The sequence below is a fragment of the Crocuta crocuta genome, unplaced genomic scaffold, assembly GCF_008692635.1.
Source record: "Crocuta crocuta isolate KB4526 unplaced genomic scaffold, BGI_CrCroc_1.0 scaffold170, whole genome shotgun sequence".
NCBI lineage: Eukaryota > Metazoa > Chordata > Mammalia > Carnivora > Hyaenidae > Crocuta > Crocuta crocuta.
The window spans coordinates 650,347-659,369 of NW_027527853.1; positions in this window are offsets into that span (position 1 = coordinate 650,347).

Sequence of the window (9,023 nt, forward strand, 5' to 3'; positions counted from 1 at the left end):
TTCTTATTACGTGTCTTCCCACATAATAATTAGAGAAACCATGAGGACAAGGAGGTAGTCTTTTTGTTCACCATATTATCCTTAACACCTAGTGTAATGCCTGGTAGATAGTAGATGGTCAATAACTATTAATTGAATAAACTCAATGCATGCATGAATGAATCATGAAAAAGAAAAGGTGGTATTATGTTATGAGATAAAGTTAAATTAAGGTTAAAACTAAAACAAACAAAAACTCTCAAGAAGTCTATAGATCCATTGTGTTAGCCATATGGAAGATTAAAACTCACACACATCATCTTCCCTTTTAAATAATTTTAATCTTGTTATGTAATTCTTCTCTATAAGCCCTTATGCATCTTCCATTTCCAGAGCATATGTCTTTCTGTTCAGAACTTGGAACTGTTTTATGGAAAGTCTATGACATCAGAAAGCAGATATAGTGACTTCATCGCAGGAACAAGGATGGCCCATGGTCTTTTATGACACAATTATAGAACTAGTATTATTTTATTTTATAGTTTTATTTATTTATTTTGAGAGAGAGGGAGAAAGCATGAGATCTAGTGGGAGAAGGGCAGAGAGGGAGAGAGAGAATCCCTAGCAGGCTCCATGCTGTCAGCGCAGAGCCCAATACAGGGCTCAATCTCACCAACCATGAGATCATGATCTGAGCTGAAATAAGAATAGGATGCCTAACCAACTGAGCCATCTGGGCACCCCAGTAATACATTTTCAACATTTTAAAAATACGTTCTACCTCAAAGGGATATTGCAGGATTAGTTTTCAGGTATAGTTTAACACAAAATATTCTGAGCTCTCTATAATAGAAGTACAATGTAATTTCTAATAAGCATAATATCTCATTCATTCTTTCATTGGGTAATTTTTATCACATGACTGGGAACATGGCACAGTGGAGCAGGGGCCCTGAAGCTAGATTGTTGGTGTTCACATCCCCACCATTGTCTAGCTGTGCTATCTCGGGCAAATTGCTCAATTGCTTTTTGCTTCAATTGCCTCATATGTTAAATGGGATAATAAGACTAGCTACTTCAGCTGCTCCTGCAATTTGTATGAGTTAATGTTTGTAAAGCACTTAGAACAGTACTTGGCATACAGTAAGCGCTATATGCATGGTTTTAAATAAACAAACCCCTGTAATGTGCCAGGGAGGTATGAAGCTCAAACTTGGCCTCCAGGAAAGTAGTGAACTAGCACCTACTAAACACTTGTTATGTATCAAGCACTAATCTTTAGGCAGTTTTGTATCAAGTCTTATGACAGCCCTCATGGAAGTATTATTCTCATTCATTCATTCAGCCAATATTTATCATCCATGAGATTTTATTTATATCCTGGGATACAGAGTCTGGGATTTATACTTTAAAAATCACTGTCTTATTAACAAGTGATTTTTAATAGCTCTCTCGATTTCCAGGTTAGCTCAAAACTATGGCACACCACATTATTCTTTATTAAAAGTAGTTTCTCATGACTACTGAAGTTTTAGCTGACTACATCTGTCGTGCTTCGGAGATCTATTTTTTTCCAGTTCTATTTAATTATTGTTAGAGACTATCTTTTTTAAAAAATAATTTATTTATTTTTAAATTTTAGCTAGTTAACATACAGTACAATGTTGGTTTCAGAAGTAGAAATCAGTGACTCATGACTTACATACAACACCCAGTGCTTATCACAAGTGCCCTCCTTGGCACCCATCACCCATCTAGCCCATCTCCCACCTACCTCCCTCTGTCAGCCCGCAGTTTGTTCTCTTTTGTTAAGAGTCTCTTGTGATTTATTTCTCTTTCTTCTCTTTTTCTTTCCCCTTCCCATATGTTCAGGTTTTGTTTCTCAAATTCCACATATGAATGAAATCATATATTTGTCTTTCTGTGATTGACTCACTTCACTTAGCATAATATATCCTAGCTCCATCCACATCTCTGTATTTTTGTGAAATCTCTTTCAAATCTGTGATTTTTTTCAATACAAACTTGATGTTTCACATTATAAAATGATACATTTGTTGGAAAACGTCATTGTTTACTATTTTCCTATTAAAGCAATGCTGCAACGCACAGCTGTATACACCTCTGTACCTACCTATCTTGTCAAACTCGTGTAAGCCTCTTTAGGATAGATTCTTAGGGGAGAAATTACTTGGTAAAATGGCATGTCCATTTTAATTTTCACAGATATTGCCAAAATGCACTCTGAGGAAAACTTTCATGAATTGACATTCTTATCAATAGTGCATAAAAGTGTCTTTTCTCCTGTACTCTCAACGGGGCCAGAACTCATGAACTGTGAGATCCTGACCAGAGCCAAAGTTGGAAGCTTAACTGATTGATCCACCGAGCTGTCTCTAAAATATTTAAATCTTAAATCCATCTAGAGTTTATTTTTGTTTTCACTTGGTGCAAAAGAGAAAGCCAATTTTTTAAAAAACTTCAAACGAATGAGACATGATAATTAAGTCACTTTAGATGAAGCTTTGTGCGTGAAAAGATACAGTTTCTAAAAGCACATATTGAGAGTTCAATACTGTCATGCTATCCTGAGAGAGTGCTAGCAGCACATATATCTATAGCCAAAGCAAGGTCTTGGGGGAGGACAGTTTCCCTCAATACGTGAGTCCTCACCCGTACTAGCTAAATAAATATGCTACTGTGATACTATTAATGATTTAAAATAGTACTTTATTTTCAGTAATTAACAGAAGTCAGAGATTCTGAATATCAATTGGAAAGCACTTATATTTTAACGTAATAGTTTCCTTCATATGAATGTTGAATTATGTTAGATACAAATGACTCATGAACGCACTTTATAGAGTGCCCTTTCTGGCATACGTTCCAAGTTTATAGAAAATGGCTCATCTATGGGCTAGAGAAACATTAGGACAGAATCTCTATGAGGGCAGAAAGGATTTGAAAGAGTGGATATCTTTTAATTACCTTGTTCCACACATCCCTAGCCACATGGCCATAGTCCTATATTTGTTTCCTGTCTTTGCCCAATCAATAAAGAAGCACTTTGGACACCATGGGATATGTACGATAGTTATGAAGAATTCTGGATGAAAAAGTTCTAGAAATCTGTTGCATGACAATGTGCATACAGTTAATACCATTGTACTATACATACTCTTTAAAATGGTTGAGATGGTATATGTTATGTGTTTTTTTTTTACCACAATTAAATAAAAAGTTAATTCTGCCTTGTAGTTTTTGTTTTTCATCAACCAACACATATTTGAGTACCTATTATGTACCAAATGTATTCTTATAGAGGATAGCAGGAAATATAGTTGATGGTTTCAGTTCTCAAGGAACTAACAAGCAATCGAGTTGGAGGAAAAAAGTTAAGTACCCATGAAAATGAACCATCTCAGGTAATATAAGGATACCACATGAGGAGAAAAGATACACGGTCCTATTTTTAGAAAAGGCAGGAATCTCTTTGGGCTACAGTTACAGAAATATTCGTTAGGTACTTAAACGCCTTTCAAAGGGCTTTGATATGTAGTTTCTAAATTGACCCTTTTCCTACTAGATCTAGAAGACATTATCTCTGTTTAACAGATGAGGAAACAAAGTCTCAGAGGTTATAATTTTTCCAAGTTCACACAGGATGCTGGGAACTAGACCCTGTCTTCCACCTCTTACTCCTGGCAGAATTTGTTTAAATTGGCACTGAAGATTTGCTGCCAGAAACATTTTGAGGGTTAGAGCAGAATCCAAATGTGCTAGGGACACTGTGGTTATGTATTTGCTGAAATTAAGATTATTCCCTCCTCTGTCATCCTCTCAAGGAGAGTGAAGCAACTTTTAGTACAAAATAACAGATTTGTTTTTCTTGCTACTTACAGGATAAACTCAAATCATAGTGTAATAGAATGAGGACCAGCACACAAGCCTTCAGTCCCCCCCCCCCGCCGCCAGATATACATAGTCCCTTAGACAACTACAGTCTCATGAAAGACATTCCTTACCATCATGTCTGACATCATTCTTTAAGGTTATAATACAAGTGGTATAATTGAGGTAGGTCTGATCTGATCAAGGTGTGACAGAGAAGAAAGCTAACACAGATAGCAGAACAGTCAGTGAATTAGGATTCAAAAGCAGTTATCAGGGCTAAGCCCATATGAATTACACACATTTTTAAAACCACATCCTGCTAGTTCTGTAGATTGACTTCTATCCAGAAAGTGCAGGAGAATTAGGTCTGTTCCTACAATAACCCTATCTGATTGTCCAGGGTCAAGCTACTGTTTATCTTTGCTAGGCAGAACCCATATCCTGAGCATACTCTATGTTTTTCACCAATTACTTCAAGGCAAGACAGGCTCTGACGTTCTTTCTACATAATCACCTAAACAATAATAAAAAGACTCTATTTTTTTTTCTAAAGTATTAGGTAAAAGTAAACACACAGACACTGTAGTCAAGAGTGTCTTTTATTTTCCTTATGAGCGGTCAGCCTTTTGCAAAAGAAGGGCAGTGCTGCCCTCTACTGCTGGATGCTGGAATGTTAGCAATACACTTCTGTATACCTCACTAGCTGTGTGGAATAGATTAGGACCGTACATTACACTGCTTTAGACTATCCCTTTAGGAATTGTTTAAAATAAATGTGTTCTTGGAAAACCCGCTGAATATGTTTCCTTCACTATCTATTCATTTACCTTCATCTTGTATCAAAGCATAGGATGTTAGAACATGACCCAATAAAAAAAAGGATAGCCCAGCCTTGGTGAGGGGTTTCGGGAGGGAAGCTTAAGACCTTCTCTAGAAGTAAGAGGTTGTATTTGTCATGCATTTAGGGAGAAACAGGACAAGAAGAGGAAAATTTCTTAAGACTTCAGGTCTACAGTCTTCCCCTTCTTCTGTTGTTTGAAGTGTCTTCATTTGCTTTTTGCTAAGGCTATCCATGTCCATTGTGTTTTTGACAGGAGACAACAGTCACCTTGAAATGTAGAGAGAGTAGTAGAATCGTGTTTCTAAAACACTTTCTACTCTTCAGAAAAGGATCGTATGGAAACACAAAGAGTAATTATTAACACTGTTATATTTTAATTAAATATTAAGTATGCTGTCTTGTTACCTTTAAATTGCTTTGAGATTTTACAGATATCTATGGAGACTTTTTGGAGAACTCTAAATATTTAAAAACTTGTGTTCTCTGCTTTCTTTTCCATCTTTAAAACATTTCAGAGTATATTCCTGCAAGAGGCCAGGGCAGAGAGTTAGCCTAACCACTACCCTAGAGCTATTCAGGGACCAAAGTGTAACTGAATAACAACAACAACAACAACAACAACAACAACAACAATTCCTACAACTGTGTTCAAGGGGTGTGTGTGTCAATGCTAAGCAAAAATATTTTTGTCCCAAGTTATACAGCTACATTAAGAGATTTACTCCAAGTTTCAAAACTAGTAAGAGGCAAAATTAGATTCTGATTGTGGGTGCAAAGCCTATGCATTGTTCTACTACACAGCTCCTCATTCAAATCTCAAAGGCAAGTGCTAGTAAACAACATTTGTGATGATGATGCTGGTGACAGTGAACATATTGAGTACTTACTGAGTGTCCCTCGAAAGTCAGTGTTTTACATTCATTTAATTACATTACATCATCTAATCTTCACTCCATGAGGTAGAACTATTATTATCCTCATGTTACAACTGAAACTGAGGCATACAGAGGAAATTTAGTTTCAGAGGTCATGCTTTTAACCATATGCTATACTGCTTCTTAAGTACAAAAACTATACAGCGCAATAATTTCTACATGGTGGCCTAGAACTTAATTATGTTCAGCAAGTGGATAAAACCATCAGTAGTTGTCATCTTATTGCTATCTGTTATACAAAGGTCTCAGCAGCTTTAAAAAAATGGTCTGCTCATGTAGATGCCTGGTTCTGATGCTAACATTAGACCCTCAGCCCTCATTGGACATACCCTTCTATGGATTAGGAAGCGACAAGAGACCTTCACTTGGTCCAATCCTTGTGTGCTGATGGGGGAGGAGTCATACATATGGGAGGGAGGAGAGAAATGAGGGACGAGAAACAAAAGGAGATGATAGTTCCACTAAGGCATGCCCAGGAAACAAGCCAGCTAATTTGAAGGAAGAGGTTGATAAGCAATCACTTTCCTTAACAAGAGTAAACTCAATACAGTGGGAGAACAGCATAGGCTTAGGGCCTCTAGCTTATCTTATTGCCCACTATTTAGTCACACAGTGATTCTTTTTTTTTTTTAAGCTTATTTATTTTGAGAGAGAGAGAGGGAGAGAGAGAGAGAGAGAGAGAGAGAGAGAGAGAGAGAGAGCACGCTTGCGAGTAAAAAAGAGGAAGGGGCAAAGAAAGAAAGGGAAAGAGAATCCCAAGCAGGCTCCACACCACCAGTGCAGAGCCCAATGCTGGGACCGAACTTACAAATTGTGAGATCATGACTTGAGCTGAAGTTAGACACTTAATGGACAGCCACCCAGGTGCCCCTGCCACACAGTGATACTTGAACAGATCTCCTCTTGTAGCTTTGGGTTTTAAAGAAATGCTTGTTCAGCACACAAGTCAGCTTCTAAATAATATCTTACTCTTAGTGACAGTATACACCTAAATATAACTATTCCAAAGCACTTCGCACTTCAGTCCAAAGTGTGAAAAACTCCTCCCTCCCCTGATTTGTTCCTAAGTTTAGATCTCCTCGGTATCAGGGGCAAGATTGAGTACAATAAGCAGGTGCTGACTTGCTTAGAGGTCCATGCAGTGTCCATGACTGACCCAGCTTGGCCTGCCTATTACACTATGGGGCACGCGGCTCAGCCCTGAAGCCATCAGATTTCCAGGAGAGTATATTCTAGAAATTCATTCCAGATGAAGCTCCTGTTGTGTGAGTTCTGAGTTCCTCCATCCCAAGTCTTTGGAAGAAAAAAAAAAAGCATCCAGAAGGGAGATGCTAGGGAGGATGCTTGAACAGTCATAGCAACCTCATGAGGCAGGGAGAATATCAGTCCTTCTTTCTTTTGACCCTATTGCCCTCTCCCTGGACACTCACTTTACCTGGGCAATGTTCACCTCTAAAGAGTCTTTTGCTTGGTCTATCCATTCAGCAGAGAGGCAGTGTTGCTCAATTCCAAGTCAAAGTGTTAAAATTAGCAATGGCCTGGAAAGCATTTTGTTTATTTCAAGATTGGCATTTTGTGTAGAGGGGTAGCCTGCAGGACTCAAGACAGAAGGATACTGAACATAATCTCCAAGAACATTACCAAGGACATGGACCCCACATAATATGTAGTTCCCCTTCCTGCTACACCCAGTTAACTGTCTGCTCCTTTCTAAAATTTGGAACAGATATTATGAAGATAGGAAAAAAACTGCATATACCACTTTCTTTTCCCCTATCGGCATTGACTTGGTTACGGAGCTGCTTAGATTGTCAGTAAATATTTATCTGGACTTAGCTAAGTTGAGTGTTTAGGGGACCATGGGTTGTTTTTTCCCCAGGGAATGACGTAAGAAATGACCATGAGATTGTTGGCCAATGCTGTGAAACTCATACTTTTCAAACTCTGGGAAGGTTGGGCTATAGAACACTGGTCTCAGCAGTTGCCCTTTGCCTTTGCTTTTGGCACCACTAAAAAGTTCATTGTCATTTCACCTTCAGTGTTGAACTTGCAATCTTAGAGGAAAACGTTGTTAATGAAGCACTATGGGCAGTTTACCTTTAAAAGCAGAGGTAAAGCTTCTGAAGAAAAAAAAAAGGCAGGCGATACAAAGGTTGCCAAGTGTCGCACAAAGATTTTTTGGCTTGTGTTCATTACTTTGAATGGAAAATTCATTTTGAGATTTGTCCTATTATCCAGTAAACAGAGGCTGAGGTATTGTTCTCTTCTGTAATACCAAGCAAAAGGATTCCTCCTTCCACCATTTATTGAAAACTTACTAAGTGCAAAAAACTGGGGGATACTTATATAGAGTAAGATCTCTAGCCAAAAGAAGCTTACCATCTACACGGGTGTGGCAGATGTGCATTGACAACAATGGCTAACATTTAGGGAGTACTTACTCTATGCAGCTAAACACTTTATGTGTATTAACTCATATAATCCCCACAACAACCCTGAGGACAATACTATTATCTCCACTTTACAGAGCAGGAACAGAGAGGTTAAGTAACTTGCCTAAACCTGCCCAAGTCAGTAAATGACAGAGCCAGACTCTAAACCTAGGTGGTCTGGCTCCAGAGCTAGGTTCTTAACTAGGGCATTTTCTGAAATGGTAATATTGTCAACAAGGTACAGAAGCACAGGAAAAGAGAGACGGATTTTGACCAGGGTGAGGATTAAGGAAAGTCTTTATGAAGGAGACATTTACTTTGGGTCCTGAGGGTCACCAGGTGGAGAAGGGAGCTGGGGAGGTACAGCCTGACTGTAAGAAGAGGCAGTTTGGGTACCAGCCAGCTGCTGACAACGGAATCTGGTTGAGTGCGCGTGTGGGAGAAAAGCGGGAGAGGGACTGTGCACAGATCCTGAAGGTCCTTGAAGACCAGGCCCTTAGGGAAAGGGGAGCAAAAATCTAAAAAGAAAGAGGAAAGAAAGAAAGAAAGAAAGAGAGAGAGAGAGAAAGAAAGAAAGAAAGAAAGAAAGAAAGAAAGAAAGAAAGAAAGAAAGAAAGAAAGAAAGAAAGAAAGAAAGAAAGAAAGAAAGAAAGAAAAGCTGCAGAAAGGAATTTCTGGTCACTCATCCACTTTTTAGTAGGATGTTCCTTGCCTGACACTCACTCACCCACATTTCTCTCAGGGGGAAAAGCCGACCAGGATGGTCAAGGTCACCTGCCAGGGCTCCAGAGCTGCACTTCTGGCCAAGGACTCTCGTCCCTGAGCGCAGACGCCCGGGATTTGGCTGCCAGCCCGGGTCAGGTACGTGAACGCCGTCAGGCCTGGCAGCGAGAACGCCTGCTTCATGGCTACCGGAAGGGCCAGTCCTCCGGAATTCCCGCC